Source organism: Pipra filicauda, unplaced genomic scaffold (genome assembly GCF_003945595.2).
Source record: "Pipra filicauda isolate LSUMZ 115617 unplaced genomic scaffold, ASM394559v2 scaffold123_size2130275_pilon, whole genome shotgun sequence".
In the NCBI taxonomy this organism is placed as follows: Eukaryota; Metazoa; Chordata; class Aves; order Passeriformes; family Pipridae; genus Pipra; species Pipra filicauda.
Window position 1 is genome coordinate 840,420 of NW_024103696.1, and position 18,899 is coordinate 859,318.

Sequence of the window (18,899 nt, forward strand, 5' to 3'; positions counted from 1 at the left end):
CAAAATGATCATTTCTTTTAATATCAAATAACAGGGAGTCAGGTACGGGAGTTGGTCCTGGTCTTGCCTATATAAAGTATCTTTGTTGCTTGAACCACTGTGAGACAATGGAAGCATGTGGATTTATCTAACATGATAAACTTAGAAATGTACAGATGAGATAAAAAGGATTTTATTTCAAATTCTAAATGTTCTTCTGAAATGTGAGATGTACCTAGAAATTAAATATGTCTTTCTTATCTCGGTAACCTATATTTGAAAATAATTCCTGTAGAGCTTCAGATATAACTAGAGGATTTTAACCACACCTGTGAGCATGGACCCTAAACTAGCTAACTGTACAGAGGGAGATTTATTTCTTAATGTGTTTCCTCTGGGAACACCAGTAGGACTTGAATCTCTGAAACTGAGTTTTCTCAAAATGTGAACACCAGAGAAAATGAAAGAACAGAATTAAAGGGGTTTAGTAAGAAGACCTCTACCCACAGGAAGACAGGGTCAGGTCTTTTTCTTTGGGCATTCTCTGAGGCCAAGAGTCTTTCTATGACATCCTGAATGTCAGTCTCCTCTGAGATTTGTTTGTATATTTGCCCTTTGCCTTTCTTACCAGGCTACTGGTTTTGACTCCTTTTGCGAGCTCCTTGTTTGCCAAGATTTCACGCTTTTCCTGAGTTATGGAAGGTGTTCTTGATGTTCTTGCTCAGATGCTCAAAGTAAGGCTGAATCTTCCTGTCTTCTCAGAGCATTTTGCCTGACCTGTGATCCAGTAAGCAGTACCATTAAACCTAATACTCTTTTCTGTGCAAAAGCATGCCATGGAACCACATTACAAAAATGGAGAAAAAGTTACTACTTTCTGTACTACTCGGCATAACTGTGAAATAACATTTCAAATGTGACCATTTCAAATACCTTTGTGGAGCAAAAGAAAAGGACCTCTTGTTGGATTTATTTCAATTGTGTTGCTGAGTTTGAGGTAGAACTATGTGTCAAAGCTCTGAAACACTCTTGCTTTATTTTTCTGCCCTATCCATGAAGATCTTAAATTTTTTTTCTACAGTCTGTCTTTCAGGAATTCCTTTCTAGACAGTTTTTTGTTTTTCCCTTCAATGTAATCTCACCCAGGCATCTAACACAAATCCTTAAGAAGTGTCAGGTTAACCCACATAATCCCTGCTCCAGCTCACCCTTTGGTTTCTAGCCAGGCTTAGGTTCACCTACTGCTTGTACATAATTTGATAAGGATAATCTTTCCTTGTCTGACCCTGATTCCATTATTCTCATCCTCTAGGCATTTTGTCTGACTTCTGATGCTATCAGACATGACATTCTTTCAAGTCTCTAAAAACAATGTGCAGTTTTAGATAACTTGCTCTGCCATTTCATTTTCACCTTACTTTATCTAATTACTTCTTTCTGTGCCTGAAGTCTCTATTTTTACACTTTGACTTACCTGCTAGAGGTTTATACTAGCATACCTTAACTTTATACCTATAAAAAAAAGCAGTGTGTACTGAAGCTACACATTTTTTTCCTGACAGCTGAGTTTCTTATATCAAAAAACAAATCAAGTATTTAGATTCAGGAGCATATATTTCTTAAGTGGATCTTACCTTCTCCTTCATTTAAAATGTAAAGGCACATTGTCATTTACATTCATATTTTAAAGCAGAAAGGTCAAGATAAAAGTCTTCATCTTCCCATCTTGTCTGTGAATGACAAGTCTGGACATTTTCCAAGATTTGAAGTTGCTCTTGGTTAAACTTGTTTTGGTTTTGGGCAAAGCATGAGAAAGCGGACCGACTATAAGGTGTTGCATTTTTTATTTGCTTGCATGGAACCAGAGAAAAGTTATAATTAATTGTCCATTTAGGCCTTCTTACCTGCAAAGTATTTAATGCTATTACTACTGATGCAGAGAGACTATTCTCTTTAGGTTTTGGTTCCCTTTTGTGGCTTTTAAAACCTCAGTAGTTTGCTAGGGCTGTACAGCAAGTCAGTGCAAACTGTTGTTGTTGAATTACTAAACATTTGAAAAGTACACTAATAAAACACTGTTATATTCCTGTAAAAGCCACCATGGCCATAAAAAGAAGTCAAACTCATAAGTCATGTAGCACTTTTTGAAAGTCTATAGTAAATACCCCAAGAAAGCAGCTCGCATGGTTACCAACAGCACTGGAGATGTTTATAATAATTTATAATACAACATGTCAAGAACAGAGAGACCTGGCATTACAATTTTTACATTAGGGTATGTGCAGCAAGCAGAGCATGAGACTACTATAAAAACATGGATATATTGAAAGAATGTTCAGCCTTTTATTAATGATCCTTAGAGAGGTTTTTACATTCTTCCATATATTTTCTTACAGAAACTGTCCACTTGATCTATTATATTCAATAAAGAGATCTTGTTTGCATTGACATCTACAGTCTTGGAAATAAGTAAATGGAAACTATCAAAATCAATGTATTGATAATGGTTATCTTTACACTCTTCTTTCAGTGCTGGTGTTCCATACTCCAAACATACAAATGGTTTTAACTAATCTGAAGGAAAGCAGATCTTATTTTTGTTTTATGTGGTAGTTCTGCAATGCACTGTAAAACGGAAGTGAGTTGTTCCAAAGGGCTCAGGTGCCTACCAGCCAGTGCCAGGCTGTCAACCCTTCTGTGTACTGGGGACTAAATGCTCACTAGAGTAGACTCTGACTTCAGCCAGTGGTACTTAGTGAATAACTGGTGCTCACAAGTGTTTAAGGACATGAGGACTTAGAACTAAGGACATGATCTTTCAGTTCATCTGAGGAATAATAATGTAAACAATTCAAAATACAGTCCAAACTTACTAATAAAGGCCAGTTAGTAAGAATCCTGGTGGTAAAGAAAGTCTCCTGACCATTACTGTGGTATTTCATAAAGTTTGTGAGTGGTTTTACTCTGCTATGACTGCCACAGCAGCGTGAGGAGTTAAGTCCCTGGAGGTTACATGGGTATCAGGTCTTTCTTACCTGAGAATTAATACTGAGCATGTCTCTTTAGGTCGAATTTCTTAAATGCATTTAAATGCTGACCTTTTTTTATTGCTATCCTTTGCTTGTATACCTATGAGAACTCAAATCTTTTCAGAACAGAGACCTCTTATGAGATGCAGTTATTGCAGGTAGATGAATTGCAGCTTCGACTGTCAGACCAAACAATAGTAATTCAGGTTATTCGTGATGTACTTCATTTCAAGTAAGCACCAAACCTTTTTACCTTAATTTATTTAATGTAGCTCTGAGCAGATCTATATCTGATTAAAAAAACTGTTTGGGCTGGGCAAGTACAAAGGCTTAGGCACACACAATAATTCTTGAACATCTAAGTATGGAAGATCTGTAGCTAATCATAACTTACTGTTTGGGAAGGGATGTTTAGGGTCATGACAAAATTACAGGCTGAATTTGCCTGTTGATTTGAATCATTAATCTGAATTGGTGGTTCTGGTCAGTTCAAACATTTGGTGTTTTGTCCTCAGTCAGATAATGTTTTATACATGCTGTTCCTTGGCTGCCAGATGTCACCATAGATCTGAAATCTGAGGGAGGTTTTGATGCAGAAATGACTTTAGGGAGATGTGGTAGTGTCGCATGGAGTATTTGTCATTGCAGTAATTAATGTAAGCAGTAATGACCTCCAGGTCAGGTAGATTCTTATACTTAATGACTGTGTGAGCAATGAACATTGTCTCAGACCATTAGCTCCTCCAGACAGTCATTTAAGTGAGGCTTAACTGCCAGTCAGTCTTGCCTAGCATTGACAGGTACTCATAGCTAGTTTCCCAAACTTCCTCTATCATTCAGTAGTAGGGAATGCTACTCATTCTTCATCTAGAAACAGTTTAAAAGTGTGCTAGTTTACATAAAATTTCCCAAAAAGTAATTATCAGGCTAATAGTTCACAACTGACTTGCACTGTAGTAAAGTGGATGAGATATTCACCCATTTCCCAATACTTACTTTAATTTGATCACAAAATACATGCTGGGATTAAACCATTTTGCATTTAAATAATCTTGTTGTAACATTATAGTATGGAAAATAGCTGCAAAATAAACTACATTGTGACCATACATATCTATTAATATTTTTCTGAGCCCATAGCAACAGATGTTATTGTCATACTATTTGAAAACCAGTATTGTTTGAGCTCATTTAATTGCTGCTTTTAAGAAGTGGGCTTAGGTACCAGTTTCTTCTGCTGTGCGGGTTTAAAGAACAGTTTAGCATAGCATTTGTTCCATTACAATGTCCCTGAAGATCTTTCTAGAGATCCTGAAAAGGTCTAGGATGCATAAAAGAGCTGCATTCTCATTAAACAGCAAACAAATTGAACTTATTTTAATAGACTCAAGATTAGATGGCAAGTTAACATTTTCAAAGGTATCTGACCACGTCATGGTATCTGACGTGGAAGAATTTACAACTGAAATTGGTATTTCTATTATTACTGTATTAGTTCAGGGTCTACTAATGGGAATATGCACCTCTGTTTTCCCAACTAAAGATAAATAAACAATAAATCCCCTCTTCTATGAGAGTGTTCTTTTTGTAAAAGAGATCAAGTTGGTCTTCTCATTTTGACAGAATAACTCAATAAGCCATTGGAAATGTGGCTAGCATAAAATTCAATTATATACTTAGAAGACAAATTTGAATACCCTTTCCTAAATTTATTTTGGTGAGGTCATTACCTAGTGGTTTCAAATCTTGATGTGGGGATGGAAGGGAGAATCAAAACCAGTCATACTAACTGGATGTTCCAATTCTGTTCCAAAAAGGAGAACCAGTAACAGTTTTGCTTCAAATAAAAATAAAAAAATAAGTAGTTCAGTGGCTCACTGGCAATCTTAGTATATGTCAGACTTGATTAAAAAGGAATAGAAATGGACTGTAGAGGTTTGAGGAACCTCCTGAGGAGATTCTGGGTGCTGACATGAGAAAAAAGTATCAAGAAAAAAATCAAATAGTTGCATTATGAAAAAAAAGTAGATTTCTTCATGTAGTGAATTTTATTTTATGGCAGGTGAAGCTGATAGTGAAACTCTATATAATGTCTGGCTTGTAAAAGGTTGTTATTGAAGATATTCTCTTTGCCCAAAGAAAAATTTTTTATTAACAGATTAATTAGTGTAAAACTTCATGTTCGTTGAACTTCCTACGCTCTGAATCATTTTTCCAGCAGTCTTAAATAAATTACAATAGTTCTGTTGAAGACGGACTACTACAAATTTGTAATCACAATTCTTATTTTCCTTCATACATCCTTGTTAACCCCTCACACTCCTATTCTGTAGAAAATAAAGAACGTATAATCTATCAGGAACCCAAGCCTTCTGTTCTATGAAAATTCTCAGATTTGGGAAAAACTGAAGTGTTTTCTAAATGTTACTGACTCCAGGTATAATGGGAAATGCACATCTATAGATTTTCTTATCTCCTTAAATATTGTAAAATCTATTTGCTATATATACTACAATAGTTAAGGTATCAGATGTTGTCAAAGTCCCATGAGTCTTATAAATGTATTTAGAAGCTTTTTATCACACTTAAGCAAATCATTCTGTAGAATGGCCTATCTTCCTTTATGAATTAAAGTTGTCTTCTATAATTTCTAAAAAGATTTAAAAACTCAGGGGAATGTAGGGAAAATGCTAGCATTTTGTTCAGGTGTGGTATCTCATCATCTCTTGGTCCTTTGCTTAGACCAGAAGTAGATAGGTACCTAAAAACATAATTTAATTGCAACCTTGGCTTTTAAATTAATCTTTAGACAAATTGTCAATTACATAAATGGCCAGAATCACTTCTACTTTCATCCAGAAGTGTTTGATTTAAAATTTTGGCTAAAACAGAAAAAGCTTCAAGCCTGTGTGAAATAAAGAGCATTTTCATTACCTATTTGAATTTTGATCAGGGATTCCATTACAAAGAAATACAAAGAAATCACTCCTTCTACTACCACTTCTTTCCATTTCAAACTTCAACTTTTCATTAACTTTCATACTTACAGAACACAGCTGTGGGGTTTTTTTGCCTCTTTGTAATGAATTTCTCTCACTCTTTAGCTTTCTTGGAGTATGTTTTGATTTTTCCTTAGATCATTTCCAGCTTTTTGCTGACTCCTCTGCATTATTCTGGCTCATAGAATATGTTTGACTTTTGACTTTATGGAATTCCATTTTACTCTTTTTAAAAACCTCTGCGGGTTAAAGCTTTAATCCCAAATACCTTTCAAAGCACCTTTTGATTGTCCAACATTTATTACACTCTCATCTTTATAAACCCTTGCTTATCTGACAAAAAAAAAAAAAAGAAACAATCTCCTCTGTCCTACACCTCCACAATTTTTTCAGGAATCTCTCACAATTCAGAAGCAGCATGGATTGTACTTGTGTGAGGTTGATAGGAATATTGGTAGGAAAGGACTTCTGGAGGTCACTTTCTCCCATAGAGGTAGATCATGTTCCCTAGACCCGCGACTGTCTTGGAGATCCTCTACTGGACCCTCTCCACGTTTTTCCACATCGCTCTTGAACTGCGGGGGACCAAAACTAGGCATTAGAAACCTTCAGATGGATTTCACCACTGCTGAGTAGATGGGATACAGTTTCCCTTACTAGCCATGCTCCTCCAAATGTAACCTGATATATGAATAGCTCTGTCATGGGGAGGGCATGCTTTTCACCTTTGTGCCCCCTCTCACCTTACCATTCCAAAGGTTTTCAAAACACAGTTTTATACTTTTTTTTTTTCATTCATAAGAGGAAAAGCAAGCACAAGAGAAACAGATTTGGAACGCAATTCATGATGGATCTGTACTCAGGAAGTCAGACTTCTTTCTATTATGGAACTGGGAAAAACTGTTTAAAATAAAGCTAATTTGAAATTATGCCTTTTTATCTGCTCTGTGTACATACAGAGTTATTACACCAGAGGTTGAGATTTCTTTTCCTTAATTTTGTGTGTATTACTTCCTTCATGTGCATGGCTCAGGAGCAAGTGCAGTCACTATTTTAAAACACTGTATTCAAGAATGTTAACCTGTTACCCTGACTTGTGTTCCCAAAGCATTCAAGGACACTAATACTCATAGCTGTCAGAAATCACATCCATCACAAATCATCTGTAGATCAGCACATCTTTCTAAAGTGAGTGCTGTTAAACACATCAGCCCCAGCAGATTTGTTAAGCAGTATTTTCTTGCTTTAAGCCTATTAAAAATGCCTTTTACTGCAGGCTTGGAGAGAGGCCTGGAGAGAATAAGACCGAATAATATCTTTCAGACAGGTGATCACCAAGCTGAGGCTTCTAAACCCCTTGGTGTTAGAAGATAGTCAGAGTCATTCAGAATAACTCAACAAGAATTCATGTGTCATGAGTGTTAGCTCTAGGGGCGCTCAGGAAGCCGTTTTGCTGAAAGTTACTAATTAATATATTGTATTGAATTGTACTGTAGTGTGCTAAGTTTCAGGTGCCTAGTTTTGGTCCCTCTCTGGTTCAAGGGGGATGCTGCATAACAATAACTGTCAGGCAAATCATTCCCACTGTACCCATGATGATTGTGCCCACTCCACATGGATTATTCACAAGTTTGAGGTCCAGAAGCAGATAGAAATGTTCTTCAAGGTTGTTAATGACTTTTCTTGTCTTCATGTTATGAATGTCTTTCTGCCCCATGACTGCTGCAGACTTCTGAAATGTTTTTAGCAGGGCCAATATTTCAATGACCTCATGACAATATATTCCTATTGGTCTGAGTTTGGGAGGTAGGTTGAGACAGCCCTCAGCAAACAGGACTGCTTTTGGTTTGAAAGGCTGAAGGAAGTGTCTTTACATGTGTTTGCAAGATCTCCCTTTAAGCTTTGTTTGCTCTGCCTTTGGCTTTCAGTTGCCTTATAGCAGCAAGTAATTTCTGGATCAACCCAACAGAACGTGAGTTACTTTATTCAGCTGTGGGTGACAGGCCACCATTATTGCAGGTGGCCTGTGCCTGAGCATCACCTGAGACAAAGGCTGGATACTGAAAACAGCACGACTACCTGACACTAAAGAGTGTACTCAGTTACCAGGAGTGAGCAGATAAGTTCCTCTCTACTCTGAAATTTTGAGGTTCAGGTTGTGGATCCCTCAGTGCAAACTGCCTCAAGCATTAGGTCAACTCTTTCCCAATTTTAGTAATTTTAAGAAATACATGTCTTGGACATTTCAGGTATGAGTTGCAAGAACCAATGGAACCAAGCATGTGTTGTCAGTTATGCAGTGTCCAAGTCCTTTTCAGTTGTATCTGTGACTGACTACCCCTGTACTTCTTCTGCCTCAGCTCTCTATTATTATCGTGTCTACATCTTGCTCTGTCGTGTACCTCATCTGCTATAACTTTTATCATGTTATCTTGCAGTGTGCCTGGCCCAGGACTATTCTCTTTTTATTTTCCATTGAGTCTCCCTGGCAGAACCACTCACTTATTTTCTTGTCTGTATGTGCTATTCTCAGCCTACACCTTATTATATTCATTTTCACTTAGTTGTATGGGTTTTTTTAAGAACATCTATGCTTCTGATTCATAAGTCATTGCAGGAAGGACACAATGATTGAAAACCTCTCTCTCCAGGCAGAATGGTAAATTGCTTTTTATTATATGATTCAGATATCTTGAAGTCTTCAATTTTACCTGGATCTACTTTTATTAAAAAAAATCTCTTCTGGTGTTCACAGTTTTGCTTGCAGTAGTCTAGGAGTAGCTGTTTGTGGGACGCTTGATGCTGGTTTTTTATAACTTGGTTTGGTGAAGAGCCAAATGAAGAACTCCAATGACAGTGTACCAGAGTGTGGCTTTCTGGAGTTACTCGTGGAGCAAAATTGTTCCCTTACAAAGATGCATTTATTTTTTTCTTCTATTGGTCATGCACTAATCATTTTCTTTCAGAAGACTAACTCACTTGGTATGGACACACTTGAATTTTGATTTTATGGACGAAAAGTAATGTGTTTCTTAGTCATTGAAAACATCACTTAAAATAAATGCATCTGTTTGTCATTTATGAGGGTATAGAATAGCTTTGCACACAGAAATAATGAAGTTGCTGTCAGATATGGAAGAGCTAGGAAAGCACATTTTAGTGTCTTTCCTAATAGCTTTCTGCAGATATATGCTCACAAACATATACACATGTAAAAGTCAGAGTCAAGCCTCCAGCAATTGTGGAAGCTAATTTTCTTTGTTTCATTGTATTTTTTTTTTTTAATTTTTATGTTTACTGCAATTCCTGAGCACTTATCCTGTCTGTAAGAGTTATGGAATCTCTAGGCAGATAATAATTTCGTGGTTTATCAGGAGATTGCCACATTTCACACATATATTGTAAAATGTCTCATGTCCTCATAGTTGTATCAATCTGTTAGGGTGGCATAGTTTCAAGTTGGTCAGATTTGCCCTAGGGAATTAAGGAGTCTGCCAAGATTAGTATGAAGAAGGGAACAGGATACCAGTGAAACTTTCCCCTCCTCAGAATATCTCATATCTGCAGTATCAGTATGCTGGAGGTTTGTTGGATTAACTTCTGTTCTGTGATACTTCTGCAGAACATTATATTTTCCTTTGAGACTCTTCAGATGACACATGTGGTGATCTGATCTCTCAAGGAGAACGTCAAATTCAGCTAAAATAATCCAAATCTGGCATATGGCAAGTTTGGTTCAAAGAAAGATGTCTTAAATGTGAAGAAGTTCAGGTGAAAAGCTGATTTTTTTCTGTCTTTCTTCAAGCTCTTGAAAATGTAGCCAGTTGAGGGATGAGTAATTGTATTCAGGATCAGACTCTCCATAGAAAATTATTCATACTTATTACAGGTTCATAAGTCTTGAAAAGTCTAATGTTTGACACTTAAAGCAATAACTTTGCTAGGCAGGAGGTGTTATTTTTCCATTATCTGGATTTTAAAGACAGACTGATTTTATACAATAAGATTACACAGATGTGTATCTGTGACAGAACACATCTAGGAAACACTGTAATTACAAAAACCTAATGACTAGCCCTAAGTGCAGGTAATACAAATTTTTTTAATATTTTCTGAAAGGGCAACTTGTAGAAAAGTTGCAAACAAGACTGAAATTCTCAGTGTTTCTGGGAAGATTCGTATGGTATTTGAGATATCGATAACGACAGCTAGAGTTCAACTTCTGCCTCTTGCCCATGACCTGTCCTTACCAGTGTCTTCCTGTAAAAGAAGAAAAAGAAAAAAATTTGTAGATGTGTTTTCCTGTCTCATGTGAGAGAACTATATACCTATATAGATTGATAGAAGAAATTTAGTCACATTACATACACATCAGATGTGCAAATCTCGGTTTATGCTAGCATGGGGAAAGAGCTAGCTAGACATTTCTTGCTTTGCTTACACTGGTATAAATAACAGAAAACTCAGATAAGACCCATGGATTTATTCCAGATTTATGTGGCATAACAAAGAACAAAACCTGGCCTAAGTTGCTTATCTCTTCAAGTAAGGTGATTTACCTGCAGTAATCAGTAGTTTACTGTGGCACGTGCCACAGATAAGTAGGTCCGTGACTTCGTAGGTGAGACTGGCAAAATGGCTTTATTATGGGTGAAATGTAAACGAACACAACTGAACAGGTCAAAAGCAAACAACTAAAAGGCCTTAACATAAAATGGCTTCCGCCTTATATAAGGTAGGGTAGGGAAGGTGCTAGAAAAAAAGGAAGAGTTAAGGCGGAGCATGTAAATTACAACCATAAAGGGAAAACATAACCATGCACGGATAACTGCTGCAATGCACCAAATAATGACCAGTAGGAAAATGGGGTTTACATACATGAGAAATAAGAGATAATACATGAAAGGACAAAGGGGATAGAGGAGAAAACTGGGGTACAATAAACAGGAATTATAGCATAAGACATAAAATACAACATAAACTTGTAACACGTATTTTCAAAGAGTCCATAAAAGTCTGATCTTGTTCAAGTGGTGACTCTTTCCTTGAGAGGAGAGTTGAGTTAGGGATTCCTTCTCCAATCTCTATAATTCCACTTCCAACAGTTTACTACTAAGTAATTTAATTTGTGATCTTCCTTTTTTATTTGGGAGTAAATCTATATTGTTCTCATGTAAAAGAGAAGAATTTTCCAGTACTCAGGAATGTGAACAGCCAGCTTATGGATGTCTTCAAGAATCGTCTGCTGAAGGGCAATCCCTGAACCTGTCCATTTCAGAGAGTACTGTAGCAAATGCCACATCTCCTGCTGACCAGAGCAGACGTTGCTGCTCCCCTGATTGAGTGGGTTCCAAATTTTGATGCCTATACCTGCATCTTGCATGTGGGAATTAATCCTCAGTCTGACTGTATTAGAGCTGACAGCCCTCTAGGCCCCTCCAGCTGTCACCAAAATAAATTCTCCACCAGCCTTTCTGCCCGTCCAGAATGCCTTAGGCAGTAGGGGATATATTTTTCTTGTTTGTGTCCATCTATGGTGATGCAGATGACAATGTGGCTGCAATAAAGCTGAAGTATTCCCTGGCAAAAAAACTCACTGTTGTCATTTTCTCATCCAGGTTAATTCAGTTTTCATGATGTTAACTCTGATGTTGTGGTTGTATAGAGTGAACCTAAAAAGCCTCCTGGCTTCACAGACAGGTGCTGCTGGTTGCAAGAGGAGTTGTCAGTCAAGGTTGGTGACTGGTGTTTCACAAACATTCACATCCTGAAGAGAACCGTGGGTTGATTTTATGAGCTTGATGTAGAAGTAAAACTAACTAGCATACCACTGTGTGTCTGGTTCACAGAGAGGGCAGATAGACATCTGGGATACTAGCAACAAAAGCAACTGCTGAGATGAGACATCCCTTTAAAATGGTTGTAAACTTTGCAATAGTCACTCCTTGAGCTAGGAAATAAGTGAATTGAAATAATTTGGGTTTTGATCGCTGTGAAATTCCTTTGATGACTGAGTCGCTAAAGGTTTTTTGGAGAAGCTCTTGAGACAAAATGGCAGTTTAAACAGCCTTACTTAAGTCCTTCAGTCTCTTTTCAATCTATTTTAGACTCTCTGTTTTCTCTTACAGTCCCCTCAATCTTTTCAATACCTTTCCTCAGGCAGTAGGCCAGGAAATAAGAGTCCACAACAAAGTTCCTAGCAATTCCATCATTTTTAATTCTTCAAGAAGGAGGATGGGATATTTGACTCCTTTTTTCCAGTAACTGGCTGAGACAGTTCACTTTGTTCCCTCATTCTTCTTCCATCTAGATAATCAGTACTGCTGTCAGGAAGGTATGGTGGGAAGGTCAATGGCAGAGGTAGAACCATCAATTTGCTTCTGCACATCCCAGATGTGTGCTGCACACCCTAAATGGTGCCAGACAGAGGGTAATGTACACTCCTCATTATTCTTAGGCCTGAGAGAAGGATGGAGGAGTAGAACCTTTACTTCTCTCATGCTTTAGAATACGGACTAGCACGAACACGATTTTCATGCTGGAGTGCAGCAATGGCATCTGGTCATCTCCCCCCAGGCTCAGAAGAATGAGGGTGCACAGTGGTAGGATATGCTGGTGTTGGGATTTTTTTACTTCTCTGATCAAAGGGAATTAGTGTTGCTAATTGCCTCACTTCTACATGGGCCTGCAGAAGAAAGAGATGGAGTTATGCCTGTCCCCACAATAAGGGCAGGAATTTACAGCTGGTGGTGAAAGAACATCAGCACAGGTGGACAAAGACGTGTTAGAAGATTCCTCCTGAGCACACATCTGGCTTCAGCTGTATTTCTGGTGGAGTTTCAGTATGGGAGAGCAGTAGCTCTCCTCAGAAGCTGGGAGAAGGAATCAGTTTCTGGAAAAAGGAACAAGCAACCTCCTTGTGATTGACAACAGGTCTGTTGCTGCTGGGCCATCCCTTCTGTATGACACTGCTTCTGTTTTGGCCTTCCCTCACACACTCTGTCCCAACAACCTGCAATGATACAAAAAAAACCCCTGCAATGTGATTTCCTCTGCTGCCAGACAAGGGAAAGAAAGGTCAAGCAGCCAGCATGTTCATATGCCTAAGACCTACACAGGACTGATGTGAGTGGTGGACAGAGTATCACCTGAACTGCACACCTGCTCTGTCCCAGAACAGGCTCTGGGGACCTTGAGCAAAACCTTTCTCTGCCCAGCCTTGGCATTTCCACAGCAGTCTAACTGCAGCTTGTCCTCGACTTGCTACCAGCAGGCAGCAAGTTTTTGTGGCAGATTCAGGGCAGGAGTCTCACTGTGAAGCCATTGATACATCCGAGTAGGGGGACAGGAGGAGGTGTGCTCATCCTCTCACTCAGAAACAAGGAAACAAGTAAAATGCATTAATGTGTCATTACCTCCATTTAGGTAATCAAACAGTCAGTTTTGGCTGGAAACAACATGATATAACACAGTTATTGTGTAAAAATAAGATTCCAAAATACTCATCATCTATATTTGAAAATAAATATATTACCATCCTGAAATATTATTCACACCATTTCTTAATAACTAACTTTTAATAAGTGGTTAGAATTTTTTAAAAGAGATATTTTGGAAGAATGGAGAGTACATTAATTATTCACTTTCAAAAATTGTAACAAATATATCTTTCTCAGTCAACATTGCAATGAATACTAAAACCAGTCATCTAGCTTGGGTAAGAAAGGCAATCTGGAAATTTGATAGAAGTTATAACTGTATCAATACTTACCCTACTAAAGACTAAAATCAATATCCGAGTCATAGTACAGGTCACAAGTAGTCAAAACATAGTCATTAAAGAAAGATAAATATGTTCTAGTTTGTTTGGTCCGTGGGATAAAGTCAAATGTGGATGCCAACTGACAAGCATTTCCTGATACAGCAGCTGGTATTGCAACACCTATTTAATTACCTGAAATACATACTTGCAATCAGACAGGTTTCCTCAAATAATCTCACTTACTTAATGTTTTTTTCTGTTCCATGGAAGAGGTCTTCAAGCAGTGTGTGAGCTGCAGCCTGTTAAATTCCGAATATTAGCTCAGGAGATCCTTCCTTGAAGAACTGAAACATTTGGAAGATGTGTCAGCTGCAGGAACTGGTAGTTTTGGTCTTATGAGAAGGACTGTAACCAAGTTAAGATGCCAAGAGGATGGCAGTGGACGGATAAACAGCAAGGTGGGTAAAAAAATGGTTAGAGGTAGATTAGAAACACAGCGCTGCAGGATGTCTTCTGGGACCTGTCCAATTTAACATCTTTGTCAAAAATGCTAAGTAGTGCATTCTTATCAGGTTGGTAGATGACATCAAACTGGGGCAACCATTTGGTATGTCCAAGCAGGAGTGCCATGCAGAGAGGCAGGAGGGGTGGGCCAACAGCAGCGTGCCGCAGAGATGTACAACAGTATCCTGGGCTTTTTTTGTTTGTTTGTTTATTTGTTTTGAATTAGTAACCTTTAGTTGATACCTTTTATTCCATATTATTCCAAATCAGACAACATATCTTGAAAAAAAAATCCTCTAGGGACTACCATAAAGTTGTCTGTTTATTTCTTTGCTTGCTAATACAATGCCACATAACTGGCCAAGGTTGAAAGTAAAAGTTCTGGACTTGAACTTTCAAAATGGTTTTGTAGTCAAGTACTTACCAGTGAATAACCAACATAAAATGTGCTATTGATTCCTAGTGAACTCTGTGGTGTCTTCAGATCACTGGAGTTTCCAAAGTTCTCCAGTGCTTTGTGATTTTAAGTGTACTGAAAATAGAAGAAGAGGTCTTCATTCCAGGTTTCAACCTCCTATTTAGATGCAAAAACTGGTCCCTCTCTTGGGAACTCATTTCCAAACAAGATGAAAAAAGGATGTTTTCTTTCTACCTTTTGGAGACTTTTTTACACTGAGTTCTTAAGATCTGAAGTTTTAATGGATACTTTGAAGACTGTCATCCTCAAATAGGTTTCCTTACTAAAAAAGGTAACCTCTTGCTATGCAAACACTAATTGCTGGAAGAAGAATGATCTTCCTTTTCCCCACGAAAATTAATCACTTTCTTTACTGCCATCACAGTTATAGAGGAACACAGGGTCTTAAGTGGCTATGGTAAATTAAATAAAAAAAAAACCTACTTAAAATCTTCTTTTAATTCAATACACATATCTTTGTAATGACCTTTTTCAAAAAATAAAATTTCCAGGTCAGGTTAAATAGTCTCTTTTCACTTTGAATATACATAAATAATACCTTTTAATCATCTGGATAATTGTCCCTGTTGTGGTTTAACATCAGACAGTAGCCAAGAACTATGCATTTGCTTACTCCCCCACCAGTAAGATCAGGGAGAGAACTGGACAGGTGAAAGCTGGAAAGCTCATGAGTTGAGATAAAAGTTTAATAGGGAAAGCAAAAGCCGCACACACAAGCAAAACGAAACAAGGAACTAATTCACTGCTTCCCATGGGCAGGCGGGTGTTCAGCGATCTCCAGGAGAGCAGGGCCCTATCACATGTAACAGTGACTTGGGAGGACAAACACCATCACTCCAAACATCCCCCCTTCCTCCTTCTTCCCCCCACTTTACATACTGAGCATGATGTTATATGGTATGGAATATCCCTTTGATCAGTTGGTCAGCTGTCCAGGCTGTGTCCCCTCCCAGTCTCTCATGCACTCCCAATCTCTTTGCCAGCATGGAAATATGAAAAGCAGAAAAGGCCTTGGCTCTGTGTAAGCGCTGCTCAGCAATAACAAAAAAAATCTCTATATTATCATCACTATGTTCAGCACAAATTCAAAACAAAGCCTTCTACTAGCCACTGTGAATAAAATTAACTCTACCCCAGCCAAAACCAGCACAGCCCTCAAAAGATAGCCATCATGTTACAAACAAAGGATGATGTTGTGGCAGATTATTTTGAAACTTTTTTTTTTGAAATTACGTATGATGAAATTATGTAGAGATATTTCAGATCAAAAGTTAAGCATAGGTGTTTTAAAAGTTTATAACTTTTGTTTTTTAATTTTTTACATAGTTTTCCACATGTAGAGCCTGAAACCCACTATTTAAGACACAGTTAGGGTTGGACTGTAAAACAAAACACTATTCCCTCCTTTCTCAAGCTATAATAGTTGGAGATTTCTTTATAGTATAAGAGATTATCTTTTCTACTTCTGTGTAATCTCTCTTGGGAACTGATTAGTTGGTTTTTATTTGTGGCATCTCCAGACCAAATTGATTTGTTAAGGGAGTGGTTGAGAAACCACTCCAATGTTTTGGCGTCAATTACATTGTGTAATTTCTTCTCATCATGGCCTGAATCTACCCCCTAATTATTACTGACTTTATCTGCTTTGAGGGTGGGACTGTCTTTCCTTCTTTGCATCATTATCTGCTGATAGGAAGACAACATGAAGAAGCTGGAAAGCTTCCCTATCCTACTCACTTTAGAAAGATTTGAACTATCACCTTTTAAGTTTTAGGAAGGGATCACACAGCATCCCGAGTAGACACACTAGTCATGTTCTCAAGTCTAGCCTTTGTGTAAACAGAAATATGATCATTAGGTGCTAGAATAAAAAAAAAATGTAGCTTGACTACTGCCCAATGGCTAGGAGATCCTCACAGAGGGAGAAATCAAGACTGCAGTGCCAGGTGAGTATAGCAAGCATTCATATTCTACATCAGACCATTTGTGGCTGAAATCTAACATCAACTCAAGGCATTTTCCTGGCTCCATGAGTCATCATGCCTATCTAACCCATATATAATCCTCCAGAATGTACTTTTTCAAAATCTACTGATACTTGGCAACTTAGGTTGTCTTGGGTTGTGGGTTCTTTACCTCTGAAGAGGATGAGAATCTGGATAATACACATACAGGTGTCAGAAAAAAATTATGGAGAAGATGAATTTTCTACTTGAACTGACATAAATGTTCAAAAGAGGAGCAGGCAAGGTAGATTCTGAGCAAGTAGTAGCAATGTGTGATAGTGAGGGTAGCTCTGACATTGATACGAAGCTGACAAATCTGATATAAGACAAATCTGACATAAGACCCATAACCCCATGCCTCTCCGGAGTGATAGCTGCAAGCAGGATATCCCAGAGCATAGCAGAAAATCTTCCCTTGGAACTGAATTCCCATGTCCAAACCCAAATGGCTAGTACATTTTAGATGTGGTGTGGGGCCCTGCTGGAACCAGAAAGGTGTAGGTCTCCCTTCAGTTGTCTTTTCTATGTGCAGTCCCCATGTAAACATCTCACAAACTGTAGGACATCTCGTATTAACTGGATCCCTCTTTTACTAGAAGCTGAATTGGCTTTTAGACTCCATTGACTGTATTGACCTGTTCTGCAGTGATTATAATAGGAGCTTAGACATTAGGCTTTTAAATTCTGTGTGCAATTAATCTGTATTTAACTTAGAGAACTGCCTGGGTCTTGCTGGGCTTCAGAGGTGCCTCCCTTTTCTTTAGGTTGCAGAAAGAACCTGGACAGCTATGATAGGCAAAGTTAGATTACCCTGCAGAGTTCTGTGCTTGGCAGGACAGTGTTTTAGTTAGAATTCTAAATTAAATATAATGTATTCTACCTATCTGTCTTTAGAAGTCATAGCTAATTCTTGCTTGATTTAAGAATCTAATTACTAAAAACAGCTCTGAAAACCTTTTTCTAATACATAGTTCCTGAGAAGAACAGGAAATAAAGTGGTTAGGTCCAAGGAGACACCAAATAAGAAATGGAACATACATACTAATCAATTCCAGTTTCTTTTCTTATCCTGAGAGGTCCTTTAGGCATCACCTCTTGCAATTTCCTGAGTCAACAGCCTAGGGACATAATACAATAAATCACTGAACTGATAATGGGGGGAAAAAACACTAGCTTGTTGCTGTTCTTATGGTTGGATTCTGAGGACCAGATTTTTAAAATTGTTTCAATTCCTAAGGATTTGACCTACAAAAGGACTTAGATTTTTTGATGGTCAGTATTGTATTATGTAAGATTTAGGTGCCTGTTTCCTAAGCCTGAGTCCATATGTTGAACAAGGCACATTACCTGCTTATACAATGCATACAAAGTAGACATCTCCAGCTAGACTTCCCAATAGCTGCCCATGCTAATCAACATGAAAAAAAAAAACACTGAGACTAGAGCTGTTTCTCAAATCCCACCTCTCTTGAGGTGCTTAACTCTTAGCCAAAGGGATGAGCAGCCATGAGCAGTAGCTCCCAAGCCCTTCCCTTCTCAGGTGCCCATTCTGTGTTTTAAAGAAGAGAATCAGGAAGTGATGGACATCACTCTGAAAACACAGCTGCAGGAAGGAGGGTTACAAAAACTGGAAAAAAAGTTGAGAATTCATCACGCTTTCACAGGATGTGGCAAACAACTACTATTCTATCTGAAAGGATCCACATAGTTCTCACTCATCTTGTGACAGTAAACCCCAGTCAGTGGGCTGTAGAGAGCTCTCTACCAGTCTTGCTCCAGCAGTGCTATTTACAAAAGAAAGTTTGCATTCACAGCACCAAAGAGAAGGAGCAGAAGAAAAAAAAATTATTACTAAAGTCCACTTGCTGAGACAATTATTTAAGAGAAGCTGCTGGTGCCTATTTCTTACTCCAAGTGGTTTTGGTCATATGTTTTCCATGAAATAGTTAGATTAAAAAGTGAAAGGTCAACTATTTTTGAGTTTTCTTTTTCCTTTTTTTTTTTTTTCCTACTGAATGAAAAGGAATTTTAGAAGCTTCCTGGTTGAGTTTTTCCTGTTTTTACATGGAAAAAACAGAATACTCTAGTGTTACTCAGTTTAGGATTTACTGAAAATTATTTACGAACTTGAGCAGACCTGGA

General features: G+C 38.0%; 1 long non-coding RNA gene across 1 annotated transcript in view; it reads left to right on the plus strand.

The window, feature by feature from the left end:
• LOC120324784 overlaps positions 1-18,899 on the plus strand; it is a 67,049-nt gene that overhangs the window by 27,011 nt on the left and 21,139 nt on the right. The window contains exon 3 of the long non-coding RNA XR_005566354.1: positions 14,040-14,227. This is a non-coding gene — a long non-coding RNA (uncharacterized LOC120324784). The remainder of the gene's footprint in view (positions 1-14,039; positions 14,228-18,899) is intronic.